Consider the following 21185-nt stretch of genomic DNA (forward strand, 5'->3'; position numbering starts at 1 on the left):
TTAATGACGGTGTATAATTATTACTTTTAATTTCTTATTGAATTTTGACTTTACCTTCTTTTCCATTGGTTTATCCACTCATACCAACTGTCCCATATCTTAAAATACTGTGAGTCTTCCTTATCTTTCAATTTCAATGTTAGTCTATCCATTTCTGCACATGTGTAAATTTTTTGAATTATTTGCTGCTCCGTTGGCAATTGATCTGTTTTCCAGACTTGTGCTAGGGCTAACCTAGCTGCCGTGATTATATGTAATATTAGGTACTTTTTTTCCTTTCTAATGTTTTGTTTAAGCATTCCTAACAAAAAAAATTCTGGTTCTAACTCAACAATTTCTGATCAGAGATAAATCAGAGAGATGATTTCTAAGTTACAAAACATCAGAGCTGAAAAAAACATTGATTGTCTCCCCCCATCCAGTCCCCAACCTGTTTGTGTATCTGCAGGGATAGGTGAAAATTTGGTTTGATTTAATGCTTACTAAAAAAAATGTTTTCATCAATATCATTTATGATTGTATTTTGTGTTTTTTAAAAAATGAACACGGAAAAAAAAAAAGGGGGAGGAAAAGGAATGTCCCCAGATCCAGGTTATATTTTCAAAAATAATACCTGGGGTAGGGTGGGGGGAGGACAGATGATACAACGCAGATTGCAACGCAGCCTAGGATTTGAAACTATGGACACTGAAATGAACGGGAAATTGGTTTCCTTGCCCATCTAGGCAGAGAAACTGGCAGGCCACCTCATTCCAGCAGACATGTGGCAGGTCCATGCTTCCACCCAATTTTTAAGGTAGATTCTGACATGCTTTTCATCCCGGGCCCAGCTTTACATGACCCTGTTAGGATATGGTTTGAGCCTAACAAGTTGTCCAGGCAATATATGTGTTCTGTGACTTTAATATGAATATGTATTTTGTGACTTTAAAGTTTTACTGCTGATTCATTGTAATGCTGAGTCATGCTGTAATTAGTTGTGAACGTATTTAAGAAAGGTACTGTAACGTATTCAGTTGATGATAAGCTACCATTGTGTGAGGAATGCTATTCATTGTGCTATCATCGTTGGATGGATCTGCTACCATCATGGTTTGTGAACCAGAGTGAGCTTGTTATTCTAACCAACTACTGTTTGTGTGGTAAGAAGATTTTGTATCACTGGACTGATTTAACTGGCAAAGACTTGAAATTTGTTTAAAGACTATGAGACTGTTTTTCTACTATAAAGTAAACTTTTGATAAACCAGTTTGCACATCTCCTATTCATTGCTCTCAGCAACGTTTCTCTGTGCTCTACACTCTGCTAGTTGGTAACACAACAACAATATCCTTAACAGATCCACTTGATTGTCATCATACCCCCCCCCCCCCAGTTCTAAAATAACACACCTTATAAAATAATTGATCACAGGGATAGTTCTGGAATTATCAGTGCAAGTATCACATTGGGGATACCCGCTTTAACAGCTCTTTTTTTTTTTTTTTTGTTAATCACAAAGATCATGTAACAAATACTGGTCACACCTGGAGCCATGCGTTAATTATTCAATTTGGTTTTTTTGAAAGAGAGAAAAATTGAGCCAACAAATTAAGACCCAAAAGTCTGCTAAGTGTACTCTAATTAGTACGCTTAGCATTCAGCATCTCTATTGAAAGTCACTCAACTGACTAGGTACTTTGAACATTTTAGCAGAAGTCTAAGGAAACCTTAATATCACTGTCAGTTGCCAAATTTACAAATCCCTAAAACAAGGATGTAGGGATAAAAAGGGGCACCCCAGTTCTTTGAGTAGTTCTAAATATATATTTGGTGGCTCCTATTCCTCTGGTTAATGCCTGACCAGCCTAGTTGGATGGCATTTAGGTAAGTGGGGTGTGAACAAGAAAAAGTGAATGTGGCAATGATTGTATAAAGTACTTTAAATCAACAGCTTTGCTATAGCTTTAAGTTCAGAGAATCTTTGTATTCCAATATATGTATTCCAATAACACTGATTGCCTCAATGCTTGAATAGCATTGACTAGCAAGGCAGTTTTCAAATAGGCCAAGCTAACTTGGTCAAGGACTCTATTTTATATTACCTTGTTTAAAAAAAAAAAATTCTTCTCCCTCAGCTCCCGTGGAATACTTTTTGTGAACTTCATAAATTTTAAATCTACTTTTGACATAATCCTCAGAGATAGTTTTTTTTTTTTAAAAAAAGCTTGATTTATGTTCTTCCTCTGTTCATTTATTGCTGCTCATTTATTAGCCCTCTGAAAAGGGTCAGACACACACTCAAAGGCATCTGTCAGAGGCAGTTCGTATGCCAAAAAATGTGAAGCAGAGACGTATTTTAAGAACTTTCCTTTCCTTTCCTTTACATTAACATATTTACATTTCTACATGTTTTGTTATATATAGACTACGCCATTAGGCATTTGTCAAAGACATGCTATATATCGAGCACCTTCTGTAATGCTTCACATTTTTGTATAAACTATAAGAAAATTATTGATTTGTTTTTTGCAAAAGAAAAGACAAGCCAGTAGAGGACAAAAATATTACAATCCAATAGAACAGGTAAACTTTATACATTCTTAGGGAAGGTTTTTCAGGTAAGAATAAGAGAAAGGATGAGATCCTCCTATATGTCTGAGTCAGAGGTGGTATTCAGCAGCTTCTGACCAGTTCTGGAGAACCGGTAGCGGAAATTTTGAGTAGTTCGGAGAACCAGTAAATACCACCTCTGACTGGCCCCGCCCCCTTTTATTCTCTGCCTCCTGAGTCCCAGATGAAATGGGAATTTTGTATTAACCTCCCCCTGGAATGGGGAGGGAATGGGGATTTTACAGTATCCTTCCCCTGCCATGCCCACCAAGCCATGCCCACCAAACCATGCCACACCCACCAAACCACACATTTCTATTGCAGTTGCCCTAAAGAAGGGAAGCAAAAGTGTTTCTCCACCTGTTGTTCAGAGTTCAGATAGGCTGCTACCAAAAACATGGATGAAACGAAATTCCTGAGTTCTACTCTTGTAGTTCTTACATTTATATGCTGCCCAGAGTCACTGGGTGGCATATGCATATAATAAATTAAGAATGTGCCAAATACAGTACAGATAGTCCTCGGCTTACAACAGTTCATTTAGTGACCATTCAAAGTTACAACGGTATTGAAAAAAAAGTGGCTTATGGCCATTTGTCACACTTAAACCATTGTAGCATCTCTATAGTTACGTGATCAAAATTTAGACGCTTGGCAACTAGTTCCTATTCATGACGGTTGCAGGTCATGGGATCCCCTTTTGTGACTTCCTAACAAGCAAAATCAATGGGGGACCCAGATTCACTTAACAATTGTGTCATTAACTTAACATCAGTGATTCACTTAACCATTGTGGCAGGAAAGGTTGTAAAATAGGGCAAAATTCACTTAACCAATTGCTTACTTAGCAATAGAAATTTTGGGCTCAATTGTCATAAATCAAAGACTACCTGTATTACACTTGGAGTTAAGGCTAATTACATTTGGGAGCATGGATCTGATCCTCTCCCCCCCCCTTCCAATCTTTGGTTAACATTTAATTTTGTACTGGCTAGTCTGGTGCCTTAACACTAAAAGACAAATTAAAATCTTACATCATAGGGAAACCTGTAAGAAAAGCTCTAACTCTATAATTGCTTCTGTTGAACCTCTTACTATGTTGAGTGTTCCAACAACAATCACAACTATCAAAAGAAGTATGTGAGATTCAGGTAGGCAAAGGGATAGAAGTTTGATTGCTATCTTTTTCTTTTTGCTATCTGTTACCTCTGTCTGCCCAGAGAGATGGTATTCAGCAGGTTCTGACCAGTTCTGGAGAACCGGTAACAGAAATTTTGAGTAGTTCAGAAAGCCGGTAAATACCACCTCTGACTGGCCCCACCCCCATCTATTCTCTGCCTCCCGAGTCCCAGCTGATCGGGAAGAAATGGGGATTTTGCAGTAACCTTCCCCTGGAGTGAGGAAGGAATGGAGATTTTACAGTATCCTTCCCCTGCCACACCCACCAAGCCATGCCATGCCCACCAAGCCACGCCCACAGAACCAGTAGTAAAAAGTTTTGAATCCAATCACTGAGAAGAACCTAGAAGAATTGGTGTGGTTCAAGGCCCAACTACAATGCAATGCCATTTTATGAGTATTGGAGATGCACCTTCTCTACAGTGGTGTCTCTCCTTTTCCCCTTGAGGTTCATATGGTCCTGACTCTGCTGAAGCTGGGAAAACTTGGATCTTGCAGCAGGCTCTGGCACAGGGTATAATAATTGAGTCTATAATAATTCACCACGGCCAACTTGTTATGTCCAACTCACCACAGCCAACTCACAGCAGGACAACTCACCATAGCCATCTCGGCACAGGACAACTCATTGCGGGACAAGAGTTACACTAATATCAAAGAAATGGTGGAATAAAATAATTAAAGGATGCAAAAGGAGGGACAGAATGAAATGTGAGTGGCAAACGTTAAAATAATTTTTATTTATTGTAAATAAGCAAATAGAATTGTTAAACTGTCCCATAGCAAGTTGTCCTGTGACAAGTTGCCCATGGTGAGTTGGCTTTGGTGAGTTGGCCATGGTGAGTTGGCCATAGTGAGCTGGCCACAGCAAATTGACTGTGGCAAGTTGTCCCGTTCCCGTCCTCTGCCACTTAGCTTTTTTCATTCCATAATCACAGGGATTTTGTGTCCGTTTGCTTTCTTACTCTATCCTTTGAGCTAATGGGTCCTGTTCCAGAATCAAACAGAATCAACTGATTGAGCAACATGCTTGTCATTGTGTGTCTAGTGAGATGGAGATGAACTTTCACATTTTTTAAGGCTGCAATACCTGTTGTTAAATAGATCAAGAGCCAAAGATCCAGTGATAGAAAATTGGTTGTTTCCCCTTCAGTATCACACAAAAGACCATTAAGTTCTTATCGAACAAAGTTTGAAAAATTCTGTCTTAGTAGTAGAACTATCTGCAGTTCTATCTTATAGTTTTTTAGATTTCCACAGTTGGATCTGATACTTACACTTAAATCGTTTATATTGCTCTAAAATTACTTTCTATTTGCAAACTGCTTTTGTGGTATCCATGTTGGTTAATGATGCCAGCATCCTTCTCTCTCTCTCTCTCTCTCTCTCTCTCTCTCTTTTTTTTTTTTTACTTTGTTTTGTTATTTGCTTGCAAGTAATTTCCAAAGGCAGCATGTAACTAGTAAAGGAATTAAATGCACCGGAAATCATGTTTTCCCTCGAAAAACAAAAGCATTTACAATTATTCAGTTTCATGGCTCATTGATTGAAATAGTCATATCAAGAAGCAAATCGTCTTCTGAAGATCCATCCTGAGATATTAATTAATTGGAATTCATTGCATTTGTGACAAGATCCACAGCTCAACAAGAGAAAACAGCTTTTCCATACATCTCTGACATTTCCAGTTAGAAGATAGCTAGCAAGGCATATGAAATATTTTTGCTTAGGATTCTGGAATTTTATTATTGAATCAGTTATATGATCCAATATGAACCTCACTTCCCATGATTCTATTAATTCCTTTGGATTTTGGAGCAAGTTTGAGATGCAGGTCAAAATGGACATTCTTGCATTGATTTTAGCTTGATCTCATAAGGTTTTTGGATTCTCGGGAAATGATCAGACATTCAACACACCAACGCTTTTTTTTTCATATCTTTCCCTTTTTTAATTTGTAGCATAAGTGAGATAAGAAGTATTTCCTTCAGCAATGCACTTTTTAAAAAAAGTGGTGTGCCATTTAAACTCAATTGTTTAAACACGTCATTCCTGCTGGTCTCCCACTTTCATATGGCAGTTTTTGTGATAAGTGGGTAGTAAAACAGTGCTTTTTATATTCAAGCACTTCCAAGTTACATAGTGGCAAAGTAAATCTACTTTTTCTGGTAAAGTCTATCCTATTATATGTGTACTGATTTCTACAACCTTCTTAACGTTTACTGTCTTCACTGACAGCCAGAGGCCAACAATATACAAGAAGCAGGTTACAGAAGATTAGGAATAATTCAAATTAGACACAGAGAGGTTCAGTGCCTTTAACCAGCATACAAATCAAAGCAAGAGTCTTCTAATAACAATTGCAATTGAGCAAAAGTTTGCAACATCCCTGGAAATTTTCAATGGAGAATTCAGCAAGTCAAACTAGATCATTTTCATTTCCTGCACAATGGATAAGAAGTGGGTTATGAGCTCTGCATACCAAATGCGACGGATAGGATGAAGAGGAAAAACATAGCCTAGCCATTCAGTTGTGGAATTGGAACAACCCAGTTTGGGTAAGGAGAGAATGATTGTGTTATCAGCATAGACCTGTGTGGAAAGTAATCTTTGATTTCCTGCAATAAGAAGCAAAATTCACATTTGGAAAGTGGTTGAAAAATGATGTTATCATAAATACGGGATAAAGTGTGATGGGAGAGGGGAGGATATGTACTTGCATGACACTCTTTTCTGGGAGGTCGACTTCTCATTGAATATGGAAGTGTCCTCCTGTAATGATATAATTAGCTACAGAAGCCAATGAACCATAGAGAAGTCAGCTATCTTTTCCAATGGCCTCTCCTGGGGGAATTGAATGAAAAGCTGCCTTCAACTCACTGAAGGTGGCACAGAGGATCTCTCTGGGAAGGTCAGAGAATTTTTTGGCTAGGCTTGCGGAGTGATTCCTGGACCAAAGACAGGGAAAGCTGGTTTTCTCTACAGCTAAAACAATTTTTTTGAATCAGCCAGTCCATCTGTTTTATATGTAAATGTCTAGTGCATTTTACATGTTATGCTGAGCAACCTAAGCTCTTCTTATTAAGTAAAGGCATTATTTATACTTGCTTGGCAATTTCAGAGGTAGCAGGATTTGATTTTGATCAACTGCACAAGTACATATTATTTTCTGTACCTCCTCCTCCTCCTCCTCCTCCTCCTCCTCCTCCTCCTCCTCCTCCTCCTCCTCCTCCTCCTCATTTTGGAATACTTTTTCCAACTATCATAACATAAAGGTAAAGGTTCCCCTCGCACATATGTGCTAGTCATTCCCGACTCTAGGGAGCATTGTTCATCTCTGTTTCAAAGCCGAAGAGCCAGTGCTGTCCAAAGATGTCTCCGTGGTCATGTGGCCGGCATGATTAAACACCAAAGGTGCACAGAACGCTGTTACCTTCCCACCAAAGGTGGTCCCTATTTTTCTACTTGCCTTTTTACATGCTTTCGAACTGCTAGGTTGGCAGAAACTGGGATAAGTAACGGGAGCTCACCCCATTACACGGCACTAGGGATTCAAACCGCTGAACTGCCGACCTTTTGATCAACAAGCTCAGTGTCTTAGCCACTGAGCCACCGCATCCTTATCCCAGCTACCATAGCAGACTTCAAAAGTCCTGGATCTGCTTTGAAACAAGCTCACCTTGAATGATTCCAGAATTGCTTTATCCAACAAGGTTTGTCAGCTATCTCTTCTTTTTCCCCTCTTCTACAAGTTCTAATCCTTCTCTTCTGGCTAGCACATCAATCCCTTTTAACTTCCTTCTCCCTTTCCTTGTCACCAAGATTTCTGCTGGTATAAAAAATTTGATGTTGCTATTTCCCTAGCCAGCACTTAACAGAATAACAGTGTTGGAAGGGACCTTGGAGGACTTCTAGCCCAACCCCCTGCACAAGCAGAAGACCCTATACCAGTGATGGCTAACCTTTTTGCTGGTGTGTGCCAAAAGCGGGGGGAGCACGGGGAGGTCACCCACGTGTGTGCCCACCCCCATAGTTTAATGCGCCCTGCCCCCGTGTCTCCCCCCCTGCTTTTAGCACATGATGGCACAGTGGGCCCGGTAGGCCCATTTTTCACCTTCCCCAGGCTCCAGAGGCTTTCTCAGCCTTCCCCACACCTCCAGAGGCCCTCCAGGGGCTGGAAACAGCCCATTTCCCAACTTCCGGTGGGACCGGAAGGCCCCAAAATCAGCTGGCCAGCGCACGCATGCGTGCTGCAGGTGAGCTATGGCAATGCTCACGTGCCCACTGATATGGCTTCGTGTGCCATCTGTGGCACCCATGCCATAGATTCGCCATCACGGCCCTATACCATTCCAGACAAATGTCTGTTACTTCTTAAAAGCCTTCAATGATGGAGCACCCACAACTTCTGGAGGCAATCCATTCCACTTGTTAATTGTTCTCGCTGTCAGGAAATTTCTCTTTAGTTCTGGGTTGTATCTTTCCTTGATTAGCTTCCATCAATTGTCCATCAATTGTCTATGGAGATTCTTGGATGAGAAGAAAAATGTCTTCAAATAAAAAAACAAAAAGTCCAGTTGCCTCTTGAAAAAGCACCTTTGGGATTTCCATCAATTGCTTTTTCTCCTGCCTTCAGGTGCTTTGGAAAATAGGTTGTTTCCCCCCTCCTCCCTTCTTTGTGGCAGCCCCTCAAATATTGTTACACTTCTATCATGATTCCCCTAGTACTTCTTTTCATTAGACTAGATAAACCCAATTCATGTAATCCTTTTCATGTGGTTTAGCCGCCAGTTTCCTAATCATCTTTGTTGTTATTCTCTGCATTCTTTCCAGAGTCTAAATATCTTTTTTATATTGCGGTGACCAAAATTGGATGCAATATCCCAAGTGTGGTCTTATAAAATGGTACTAATGCTTCATGTGATCTTGATTCTATCCCTCTGTTAATGCAATCTAGACTTGTATTGGCTTTTTTGGCTGTTGCTGCACACCTAGCAGGGTAGAAGAGCAAGTATATATCTGAGTGGTCATGTGAACAAACAAGGCTCAGCTGCTGCATTTGCTCCTCAAGATGTGGCTTTTCTCAGGCCAAGGCTATGGGGAAAAAAAACCCCTGCCATCCTCCTTCAATCAAGTTTGAATTTAATTTGTGCTATTGTTACTAAAAATTGAAATGGTCAGTTGGACTAGGCATCAGAGAAAATAATGAGAGCCAGTCTGGTGTAGTGGAAAAAGTGCTGCCTTAGAAATGAAGAGACCATGGGTTCAGTGGTGAAATCTAATTTTTTTTTTACTGCCGGTTCTGTGGACGTGGCTTGGTGGGCGTGGTGTGGCTTGGTGGGCTGGCGGGAAAGGATACTGCAAAACCTCCATTTCCACCCCACTCCAGGGGAAGGATATTGAAAAATCTCCATTCCCACCCCACTCTGGGGCCAGCCAGAGGTGGTATTTGCTGGTTCTCTGAACTGCTCAAAATTTCCGCTACCAGTTCTACAGAACCTGCTGGATTTCACCCCTGGTTCTAATCCCACCTTAGGCATGACAGCCAGCTGGGTGACTTTGGGCCAGTCACTTTCTCTCCACCCAACCACCACCCAAACCTGTGAGGAAAATAAGAGGAGGAAGGACTATTATGCCTTGAGTTACTTACAAAATAAAAAAGACAGCATAAAAATCAAACAAAAGCCATATTTTTTGGAGTATAAAACACACTTTTTTCCCTTCTAAAAGAGGCTGAAAATTTGGGTGCGTCTTATACTCCGAATGTAGCTTTTTTGAAGCTTTTTTTCAGCCCTAACGAGGCGCTAATGAGTGAAGTGACCTGTGCTTTGCCTGCTCCCTCTGATTCTCAGCTGTGAAGCTTTTGTTCAGCCCTAATGAGGCGCTAGCGAGTGAAGCAGTCTCTGTGGTTTGCCTGCTTTTCTCATTGCTTCTCTCTCCAAAGATCAGTTGTGTTTTAGAAGCTGCTTTTTATCCCCAAGCAGGGAATAAAAAACAGCAAACTAATGTGCTGAAGCTGACCAGACTAAGGACACTAGCCAGATGAATACCTGGTAAGCAGAATTTTTTCCCCCTATTTTCCTCCCCAAAAACTAAGCTGCATCTTATACTCCGGTGCATTTTATACTCCGAAAAATATGATATACAAACAAACAAACAAAACAAACAAAACAAACAAACAAACAAAATCTCAATGTGCTAAATTGGGCAATGGGAGAAACACTACCTGAAATTATGGGAGTGCTGCTTTCAACTGTAGTAAACAACATTGAGTTGAATGTCCCAATGTACTAATTCAGTTTATGATTCAATCATCAAAATAAATATTTGGTTGGCTTAAGTGAGAGTGTAAATCATATGACTGGGCAGACATTCAAGAAGTACATTCAACAGAGAATGTAGGTTAATGGATCCATTCAAAGCATTGAGAGTCCTGAATGAAGAAAGGAGAAGGGATAGCTGATGATATGTTTTACTTACCGTGCAAGCAGAAATTCTGTCAATTCCAGCTTTATCTGTTATCACTTCCTCAACAAAGTGTTGAGGCCCGTATTAAGCAGTAGCTCAAATTTTCACTGACTGAGCCAAGGTTAGCCGAATCTAATAAAACTGCAAGGACTCTAACTTATAAATCCAGTACGGCATACAAAACTGAACAAAGCTTATGTGATGTATGATGAAGGATATACTGTAGGTTCCTGATCTTCTTTTTCAATTTCTTGGGCTTCCGAAGCATTTTGAAAGTGTGACATGCTCCCACCATAAATAAAATATTAACAAATAAATAACATTTTTTAAAAAATAAAAATAAAAGGAGTTTTAAATGCATGCATGAATATGCATGCTTTTTAGTAATGGTAGTACTGTCTGTTAATAATAATACTTTTTTGAACTTGTATGCTGCCTGATTCTCAATGACTCTGACAATAAATCGGCAACTATTGTTCAGTAACTGCAACTCTACAAGTCACTGACAATATGATCTAACAATTAGTATAATGTGAATAACATTGTTGAACTTGACCATAAGACACAAATAATCGCTTGTGGAAAGATTTATTTTACATTTAGGAGAAAACTAGGAGAAAAACTACTCCCCCAAACAAATACTCTGAATGCCATGGAACTCAATGGGACTTACTCCCCAAAAAATAAATTTACAACTACAGCTTCATTCCTATTGAATACAATATAATGCAATACTGAGAAACCTTAATTTATAAACATATGAATATGCACGTACATAATGAATACGCACACAGATGCATACATACATACATACATTCCTGACATGCATTACCTTTCCAGGGGAAAAAGGGTGAATGTCTAACACTCCTTCTGGACCAACTTTAGTTATGCTTGACATTTCAGAGTAAATAAAACATGACAAGGAGCATGAAAGGTGCAAATTAGAAATTGCACTAGCTCCACCAACCAATATATTTCCTAACTTTATTATTCTACACAGAACTCTCTTGAGGACAAGAGAATGAGTTTTGTAATTACACAAAATATATGCATTTTACAATTGCTTAATATGGCATGATATTTTAAAATGATCGCTCCTTGTGTGAACACTTTACAGCGAGGAGCTATCTAATTAGAAACAGTACAAGGGCAGTAAATCAAAAAGTTTATTCAATCTTCTGGAACCCCACACATGAATAAATTATGCAAAAAAAAATTAAGCAGAGCAGAAATATTATGAGGTTTGAAATGGATCCATGCGATGACTATAATTTGCAATTAATTTTTCTTTTTATCAGTGCTTAATAATTTTGGGGGAGTCTAATGGGGGAAATGAGAGCCACCCTTTGGTTTTTGTGCGAGGACAAAGAAGTAGATATAAACTCTAACTATAATACTTTTCTATTGCTATCTCAACCATCTTGATTGCAATTTGAGTCATTTACCATTTAAGCCTGGGCTTCATAAAAATCAAGAGAATATTTGTTTTTTTTAATTTCCTACTGAATTTGCCCAACAAGTAGCCCCTGTTTGGGACAGTCTTAACTAGAGAAATGCATCTGTTTCCTGCCTTGCAAAATAAATCTAATCTTAGAAAATGTCAGGGAAAGCCAGAAAGGAATTGAATGTTTCTTCCTTGTTCGTGTAAGTCAATGATCTGCATGATGGGCTTCTCCAAGGAGAAATGCACATGCTTGGTACTAAAGACTTTCGAAGACAGAATGACTAGGAGGGAGAGCCTGAGTTTCTCTCTGTAGTAAATCATCAGCAATGCATCAGACTAATAGACTTAGTTTTTTCCTTCCAGATCCCCTACTAAGTTTCTTAGTCAGCATGTTAGCTGGGAATCCTAGACATCCAGAGTGTATCAGATCATGCTGGTTTAAAATCCTGCCTCTCCCAAAGCTGAACTCGACTTTTTAACTTTGTCTGTACCAATTCTTTTCAAAAAAAAGAAAAGAAAAGAAAAGAAAAGAAAAGAAAAGAAAAGAAAAGAAAAGAAAAGAAAAGAAAAGAAAAATCAAATGATTTAGAGGATATAAAATGATATTTGCTATCTAGGAGTTTTCAGCAAACCTGGGCAAGGAATAAACATATCTTGCTTACTTGCTTTTGCTACTATGTTGTGATGGTATTGTATACTATAATTCCACCAAGAAGTCCATGCTGGCTCAAGAATTCTGGGAGTTGAATTCTGGGAGCATTCATTTCCACAAATGAGAAAAGCCCCATGCAGTTGGTTGGACTGCAATTATATGATTGGCCGGATGACAGTTGGCAACTTTTAGGATTACCAAATCAAATCTGCAGTTCCTTAGTCCTTCTGTTATATCATAGTTTAATTTAAGAGTTGTTTTGTTACGTAATGGGTAGTCAATCAATCAATCAATCAAAATCTCTTGGCTTTCCTTGAAAGAAAGTTGATAAAAGTATTGAAAATCTAGGTAAACATTCACAGCTTTCTTCCCACAATGACAATTTCAGGATTTAGCCATCAAAAGGATGGATATGAAAGAAGCTTACTTTTACAGTTAACCTAGGAGTACTTTCTAAACAGTACCAGTTTAACACAAGAGAGAGATTTTAAATGGGAAACTACTACAATGTACTTTAGTTTCTTTAGGAATAAGAGCATTCCCATTGTTCAAAGGATGGGACACCTGCATATAATATAGGGGTGTGTGGCTACACTGCTATAACACACCTGTTCACTGTTCATATCATGTATGGTATGACGTGTAGAGGAGCAATATTATTGTGAGATGACAGGCTGCCTACAAAATGACCAGCACCTTTGAGGTTTGTTCCTAGCCAGCACAGCAACCATTGGCATAAAAGGTGAGCAGAGAGGCAGTTGGAGGTGGCAGTATGGGGAGAGGGAAGGAGGTGTGTGTTTGCGAAGCAGCCTAAAGTAGGTGGAGATACTGTTCTCCAGCAGTAAGACATAGGAGTTGGAGGAGCAGGAGGAGGAAGTGAGATAGAAGTGGGAAGAGTGGTATAGTGATCAGTGAGTACTAGCCTTTGAGTGCTTGTGTGACTGTGTTGCCTGTGTGGTTGCATTGGTTCTTTTTGGGTTTGGAGCTCACTGACTTGGGTATATGCAAAGGAACCCATGACAAAGTAGTGCCAGAAGTGGGATATCCCCAAAAGGTGGGACAAACAAAACATGGGATAGTCATAAAAAAGTGGGACATCCAAAACATGGGATACCCAAAAGAGGGGGGGGGAAATGACCAATTCAGTCAATACCAACACCTCCAGCAACCTCCCTATTTATTTTTTATAGCCAATAATTCCTGTGCTGGCTAGGGAGAGGCCTTAAAGGGATAGGGCAACAGTAGCACGGATGTTGGCCATTTTGTAGGCAGCCTATCTTCTCACAATTACCTATTCACAAATTTGACGACTTCACATAATTTAATCAGGAAAAGGATTCTATGTTTTGGAGTAAGAAAATAGGAAAATGACTTATTGGAACTGGCTAGTCCAGTTAGCTTAATATTGTTAAATCGGGTTGTTTGCAGCTCTCTTGGTTTCAGACTGAGTTTTTCCCATCCAAACATAAACAGACCAAAACACTTTTGTTTGCACTTCGTTTGTGTACTTTGTGTTTTTCTCAATAATACAGATAGTTTTTGATTTATGACCACAGTTGAGCCCAAAATTTCTGTTGCTAAGCAAGACAGTGGCTATTTTGCTCCATTTGATGGCCTTTCTTGCAGTTGTTAAGTTACTAACCCAGTTGTTAAGTGAATCTGGCTTCCCCATTGACTTTGCTTGTCAGATGATTGCAAAAGGGGATCACATCAGGGGTGGCTTCTAAATTCTTTTACTACTAGTTCTGTGGGCGTGGCTTATTTTGTGGGCGTGGCTTGATGGTCATGTGACAATTCTTTCGGATTTAGCAGAGGTACTGGTCTACCAGGCTTTTAACTGCTTGCAGAGCTGTACCAGTCTACCCATTTGTTCTTGGAGTGTTCCAGTCTACTCATTTGTTTTTGGAGGCACTGGTCTACCCATTTGTTTTTCGAGCACTCTGGCCTACCACCACACTGCCTTTTAACACTAATCAGCTGTAAGGTGGCCCTTTGAAGCCCTGCAGCAAGAGTTTAAACAGTTTTTTTCCTTCTAGCCGATCAGCTGGGACTCGGGAGGCAGCGAATAGATTGGAGGCGGGGCCAAATAAAAGGTAAGAATAACGCGAGGGGGTGGGAGGACCCAGCTCCCGAACAAAGAGAACCGGTTTGGTGATGTCATATCATCACCGCTACCGGCTTGGCCGAACCGGGCCGAACCGGAAGGAACCCATCACTGGATCACATGACTACGGGACACTGCAACCGTCATAAATGTGAGTCGGTTGTCAAGCATTCAAATATAAATCAGGTGACCATGCAACAGTTGTAAGTGTGGAAAACAGTCATAAGTCACTTTTTTCAGTTCCATTGTAACTTTAAATGGTCACTAAATGAATTGTGATAAATCAAGGACTAGCTATAATGAAATGCTCAAGACTGTTTTTTTCACCATGTTGTTCAGGAACTAAGACCTACAGGGTTATTATAATTGAGGAAAAATTCATGGTCTAAATCTTTTTAATAGCTGAAATAATATTTGGCACTTATAAGATAATGAGTAAATTGGATTTCCGAATGTAACCACCTTAAAATAGAAAATTCAGATTTCAACCTAGGATTGCGTTCAGTACAGGCATGCAAATATAATTTTAGAAGAACATATGAATGATTATTTCTCTGAGTCGTGTAATTAGCTCTTCTAGTCCAGGTTTGCTCATTTTGATAAGTAATTTTTAAGAATGTGAAGCATAATTTTTTCTCAGCTCAGACACCTTCTCTCTGTCTTTCTCTTCATATATTTTTTCTTATTATTCTTTGACCAGATAGCAGCAGGTTTTATGTGACCAGATTTCCCATATGATATAGCCAGAATAGAAAGGCAATAAAAAATGTAAATGGCCACATACAATTAAAGTATCTTCCATTGTGCCAATCTTTGTTCAAAGATACACACACAAAAAAGCATACTTTAATTCTGAGATAAGCAACACATATATGAAAATTATCATACTGTTTCTGGCATATAATGGGACTATAAAGTCACAGTTTGTGATTTAACAGTTTGTGATCATCTTATTCCTGAAACTTATGCAAAAACAAAAAAAATCCTCTAGGCACTTAAGAATACAGTATAGAGACATTAGAAGAGGCAAAGCTTCTTAATGAGAACGATGCAAAATTGCTAACTAAGTACCCACCAGATCTCATTTGCCTGCAAAGTAGTCATTGGATTATAACCATCTATTTTGCCTTCAGAGCTATCAGCTTAAAAACCAGTTTGATGGTTTCTTGGAGCTCAGATGAATGGCATTTGTGAAGCACTGTCAGATCTTGCTGCTTAATCAAAGTGACTCTGACAAGGATGCTTTGATTGGAAGTGTATGCAAGGGCATCAAAGGCATGAAGCCAGGACCCAATTAAACTAAACTGCATTAAATGATAACCAAATGGGGGACAGCTTTCTAAGAATCTATGCCTGGCATGTATGGCTCCTACTCCCCCCCCTTTTTTTTAGATTAACATTTTACATTGACAGAATCTTGCAATTCCAATCAACTCTTGGGGAGAATATTGGAATACAATGTTCATATATTTTGTGTAACAACTACAGCAGCATCCAGTAGACGGCAGTGTTTATAAGTTTTGTAGTTACATCTATGATATACTCAATGTCTTTTCTCTATATAAAGGTTTCCTGTTTCCTTGTTGCAGTTAAGCAGAAAAGCACATGTAGACTGTGCGCTGTTTATTCTGTAGGGCTATATACAGAATTTCTAACACAGAACCCTGTTTTGCTCTATTTCTAAAAATGAGATACATTGCAATGCATTTTGCAAAGCTCTGTGGCTATGGATATAGCATAGACTCTGAATGGGTCACCTGAAAGAAGAACAACTGAAATAATCCTGGAAAACATCTGAGGAAATAGACATTTTCCACAAAAGAAGATTTACAAAACTGCCATTCAACTCTCAGCATTTTGATAAGAGCACATTTGTAATTAAGTACGAAATGGAAACAACAAGCATGATTTGTGGTCAAGGATATTCACAGATCAAGAACATGATGTCAATACAGTGAAGTATTTTGTTAAAAGTCATGAAGAATACTATGGGGGAGAGTAAGAGTCAAAACAAGCATGCAGTCAATATTACACTCTCTTATCAGGTGGTCTCCTTGACTTTTCTGACCTCTTGTTGAAAGAAGACTCCACGTGTAGAAGATAAAGGTCTGACTTTAGCTCTGGAAATAGCCTTCTTCTATGTCTGATGGACCAGCGGAGGAACTGTCACTCTGCATTTTTTCTTTTTAAAAAGTTGTCCATATCTCTCTGATATTTCAATTTCCACAAGTTTCTGGTGATCTTTTGATATCACAGCATCATTAAAGCAGAAGACATTTTGGCATTCTCACATATGAGTTTGGGTCATTTTGGGTGGGGAGAATTTAAAGCATTCTGCTATTACAGAATAGTCCAATGAATAGCAGTTACAGAGTGTAGAAGTACAACCCGAGAATTAATTTCTCCTTAAGAACTTAAATGGCTCTTCAGAGCAAAAACCCCAGGGCACAGCAAAGAAATAGCAATAAGAATCTACTAGCAACATGAGGATTTTAGGGCTTGAGGTACTAATATGCTGTGCCATAGAGATCTCAGCCGTACACTGCAGAAAAAGCTCTGGCATCCAATATTAAATGAGATTTAAAATTGATGACAGTAACATCAATGATAACACCAAAAGTTAAATACTTCTTTGTTTAATTTAGGACCAAAGAAATGCAAAGTGTGTTGTAGAAAGTGAGAAAATCATGAGGGGAAAGCTTGTACAAACATTGTAAAAAAAGTTGTATTAATTAATACCCAACTGTCTATAACCGTGATGGTGAACCTATGTCACGCGTGCCAAAAGTGGCACACGGAGCCATATCGGTGGGCACGCGAACTCAGCTCCAGCACACATGTGCGCACCGGCCAGCTGATTTTCGGGTCTTCTGGGCCTACCAGAAGTAGGGAAACAAGCTGTTTCCTGCCTCCGGCGGGGCCTGGGGGGTGGGGAAGGCCCATTTTTTGCTCTTCCCAGGCTCCAGAGCCTCTCTAGGAGCCTGGGGAGGGGGAAAATAGTCTTCCCCACCCCCGGAGGCCCTCTGGAGGCCGGAAACAGGGCCCACTGTGCCATCACGTGCCAAAAGCGGGGGGGGGGTGCACGCACATGCATGGGGGGCAGGGCACATATAATTGTGGGTGTGGGCACAAATGCACATGACACCCCCCCTGGATCCCCCCGCTTTTGGCACGTGACAGCAAAAAGGTTAGCCATCTCTGGTCTATAACATGAAATGCAATGGAAAATAAAGAGGAAGCGAGGTATACATCATTTGCAGTTTACTTCTAGTTTAAGTACAGATATAATAGAGCTACCATGTCTGGGCGATGCCTAGAAGGCAGTAACAGATTTTGGGCCTCTTTCAACATTTCGCTTAACTCATTTTTTTTAACCACGTTTCATTCTACAACTGACAGTTAACTGAGCTTGCAAAATATGCAATATGTGATGTACTCCAACAATTCTAAGGGATTGTGGGGGACTAAGAAACACATATTTTTTGCTTAGAATGATTAGCAAAGCCAATTAGAGCTTTCTGACTTTTCGGTTGACAGCGATCAATATGCAGAAGCAAATATAATTGTTAGATAAAATAGATAATATCTTGCCTAGGTGATATTCAATTGTATTATGTACTTAATATTTTTATGCTGGTCAGGTGAACAGCTGGCTGCTTATAGGCCTGAGAAGAGGAGGTTGTATCCGGTTTTTACAGATTAAAGACTTTGCTGCAGTTATTATTATTATTATTATTATTATTATTATTATTATTATTATTATTATTATTATTATTATTATTATTTTGATTTATATGCCACCCTTCTCCGGAGACTCAGGGCGGCTTACAATGCGTTAAGCAATAGCCTTCATATTTTTGTATATTTTATACAAAGTCAGTTTATTGCCCCCACAATCCGGGTCCTCATTTTACCTACCTTAGAAAGGATGGAAGGCTGAGTCAACCTTGAGCCTGGTGAGATTTGAACTTGCAGTAATTGCAGGCAGCTGATGTTAATAACAGTGCTTTAGTGCTTTAGTCTGCTGCGCCACCAGGGCTCCAGATGACTAGACTATTGACCAGATTTCCAGTGGCAATGCAAAATAAAAGTTTACAACATGCAGAATAAAATAAAATGAACAAATGACTCAACGTTTCATCTTTATTTGTCAGCTAATGGAATATTAAGATTTAAAAAAATAAATAAACCATATACAATATTCCAAACAGCTTCTACTATAAATTTGTATAAAATCATTAAGATATTGGCTTATTATTATTTTTTATTTCTTTCCTAATGACTCCCAACATGGAATTTGATTTTCTCACAATTGCTGCATGTTGGATTGAAGCTATAACTGAAATTCATCTCTGGAAATAAGCACAAAAGTTGATATTGATATGTGAATCATATAAATTTAATGTTGAAATATAAGAATAATTCATTCTTCAATACAGCGGAACCACTTCTGCTCCCCTTTGATTGTTTTTTTCCCCCGCAGTGCATAATATTTTAAGCCTAAAAACCTGATAATCCAGTTCTTTTCATCAGTTGGTTCCAGTGACATGCAAACACTTAGAAGTCAAAGGTAGCTACCTATACCTTCCTGGCCCATTTTCTGTTGCGCAACAAAACAAACCCTGACACTGCAGCCTCTCTCTGCTTCGTCTTGCTCTCACTTATATAAATCAAATATATGGGCATGAGAGAATTGGTGCTTATAGTTTGATTCACTCACAGACTTTATTAAACTCGGGGATCAATTGAAATGTGAGAATATAGACATTACTGTAAATGAGTTCACGTGTTTAATAATTAAATCATTCAATTAAAAGCATGTCTAGTTAGTGTTAGTTTTTTGTTGTTGTTGTTGTTTCCCACTACATTTTAAACCTGATTATGTAGCCCCTTCACCTTTAGCAGCGGGGTCTCCATCCTGCTGTTCCAAGTCTCTGGCTCAACTAGAAATGGCCCATTTCTGCAACAACCTGGATGGCTATGAAGCAAGTTGACCAATTTCATGAAACCTGTTTCACACTGCCTTCTTATTAGATCAGGATTTTTTCAGCGATACTTTGGTCATCTTTAATAAGCTTTCCATAGAACAAGTTCATATGGGAATTAGAGCTTTCCAAACATGGCTGGTGGTTTATATCGCTTCCTTGTCAAGAACTGTCAAGTTCAGCTTTATAAATATTTTACTTAAACCAATAGCTGGAAGATATACTGTAGCTACTGTATACTCTCATTTTATTAATGGCTAACGAGCCTCTTTTTACATGGCAGCAGAATCATAGAATAATCAACAGCGAAAGAGGGATAGAATGTCAATGTTTTTAATATTTGGTGTATAATTCATGCCTGACCTCTAATATATTGCGTGTTGTGCCAATTTGTGCAAAACCAAAACTTGCAGTGTAATGGGCAATTTGAGGAGGTTTTAACTCGCTTGCAACAGGACAGAAGTTTAAATCAATTTGACTCTAATCCAAAATCTTCTGATATGGAGTTCAGGAACATTGTGGTGGACAACACTCATGCCAGAAAGAGGAAATGCTTCTGGAATTTAGTCAAGAAAAAAGTCCCTTCAGGGGAAGAAAGAGGGGAGTATTGAATTGAGGGATTCATTGTCCTGGCCCCAAAATAGAGTGATCCTTCCTCTTGCCATTTTTTTAAAGAGATGGTGAGAATGAGGAAGTGTGTGAAAGAGAGATCTATGAGAACTTTTTAGAGAACTCTGTCAAAGTGGTTGCATTGGTCAAATGGCAATGTAACTTAGAAACTAGCACATAGGTTTCTGCAAAATATTTTTATTTATTTATTAAACTTATATGCTGCTCATCTCACCTGGGGATGAGTCTAGATGGCCTACAATCAATAAAACACTAAAACAGTAAATGTAATTTAAAATTGACGTAGATGGAGAGGAAAGAAGGAAGGGAGGGAGATGCACCTGGGAAGGAGGAGGTGGGGGCCTCATCTATGTTTCTTGCTATAATAAAGCAAGGCATAAAATATATTAGCATGAAAATGTGCCAATATTTTTTTGCTTCATTATCTCTCCTTATATGTCAACTTTTCTACCCTTTTGACCTTTCTAAGCACAACATGAAACCAAAAGACGCTTTTCATGATTGGCGTAACATTTACATCATGCCCTTTGTATCCTTTTTCAACCCGTGAGCACAAATCCAGATAAAACCATTGGTACTCTGTAATGAAGCGACAAATGTAGTCTCCAAACAAACCAATCAAAGTCTTAATGAATCCACCATAAATGTCAGTCTTGGTCATAAAGCATTTTTCTGAAAGCATGGCCAAGTAGAACCAGCCACCACCACAATCGTAAAAACAACACAATGCTCAACTTTTGAGTGGCATGCAATTTGACAGTCGCCACCAGTCTCCATAGCAAAAATGATTGATTCTTACCTATATTAGAAGACTAGGCAGGAACTGGGACAGAATGGGACCATCAACACGGAGTTAAAAAGGTAAAGGCAAAGATTCCCCTCACACAGATGTGCTAGTTGTTCCTGACTCTAGGGGGCGGTGCTCATCTCCGTTTCAAAGCTGAAGAGCCAGCGCTGTCTGAAGACGTCTCCGTGGTCATGTGGCCGGCATGACTAAATGCCAAAGGCAGATGGAACGCTCTTACCTTCTCACCAAAGGTGGTCCCTATTTTTCTACTTGCAATTTTTATGTGCTTTCAAACTGCTAGGTTGGCAGAAGCTGGGACAAGAAATGGGAGCTCACCCCATTA

Source organism: Pituophis catenifer, unplaced genomic scaffold, assembly GCF_029215685.1.
Source record: "Pituophis catenifer annectens isolate HBS135680 unplaced genomic scaffold, rPitCat1.0.hap2 SCAF_1, whole genome shotgun sequence".
NCBI lineage: Eukaryota > Metazoa > Chordata > Lepidosauria > Squamata > Colubridae > Pituophis > Pituophis catenifer.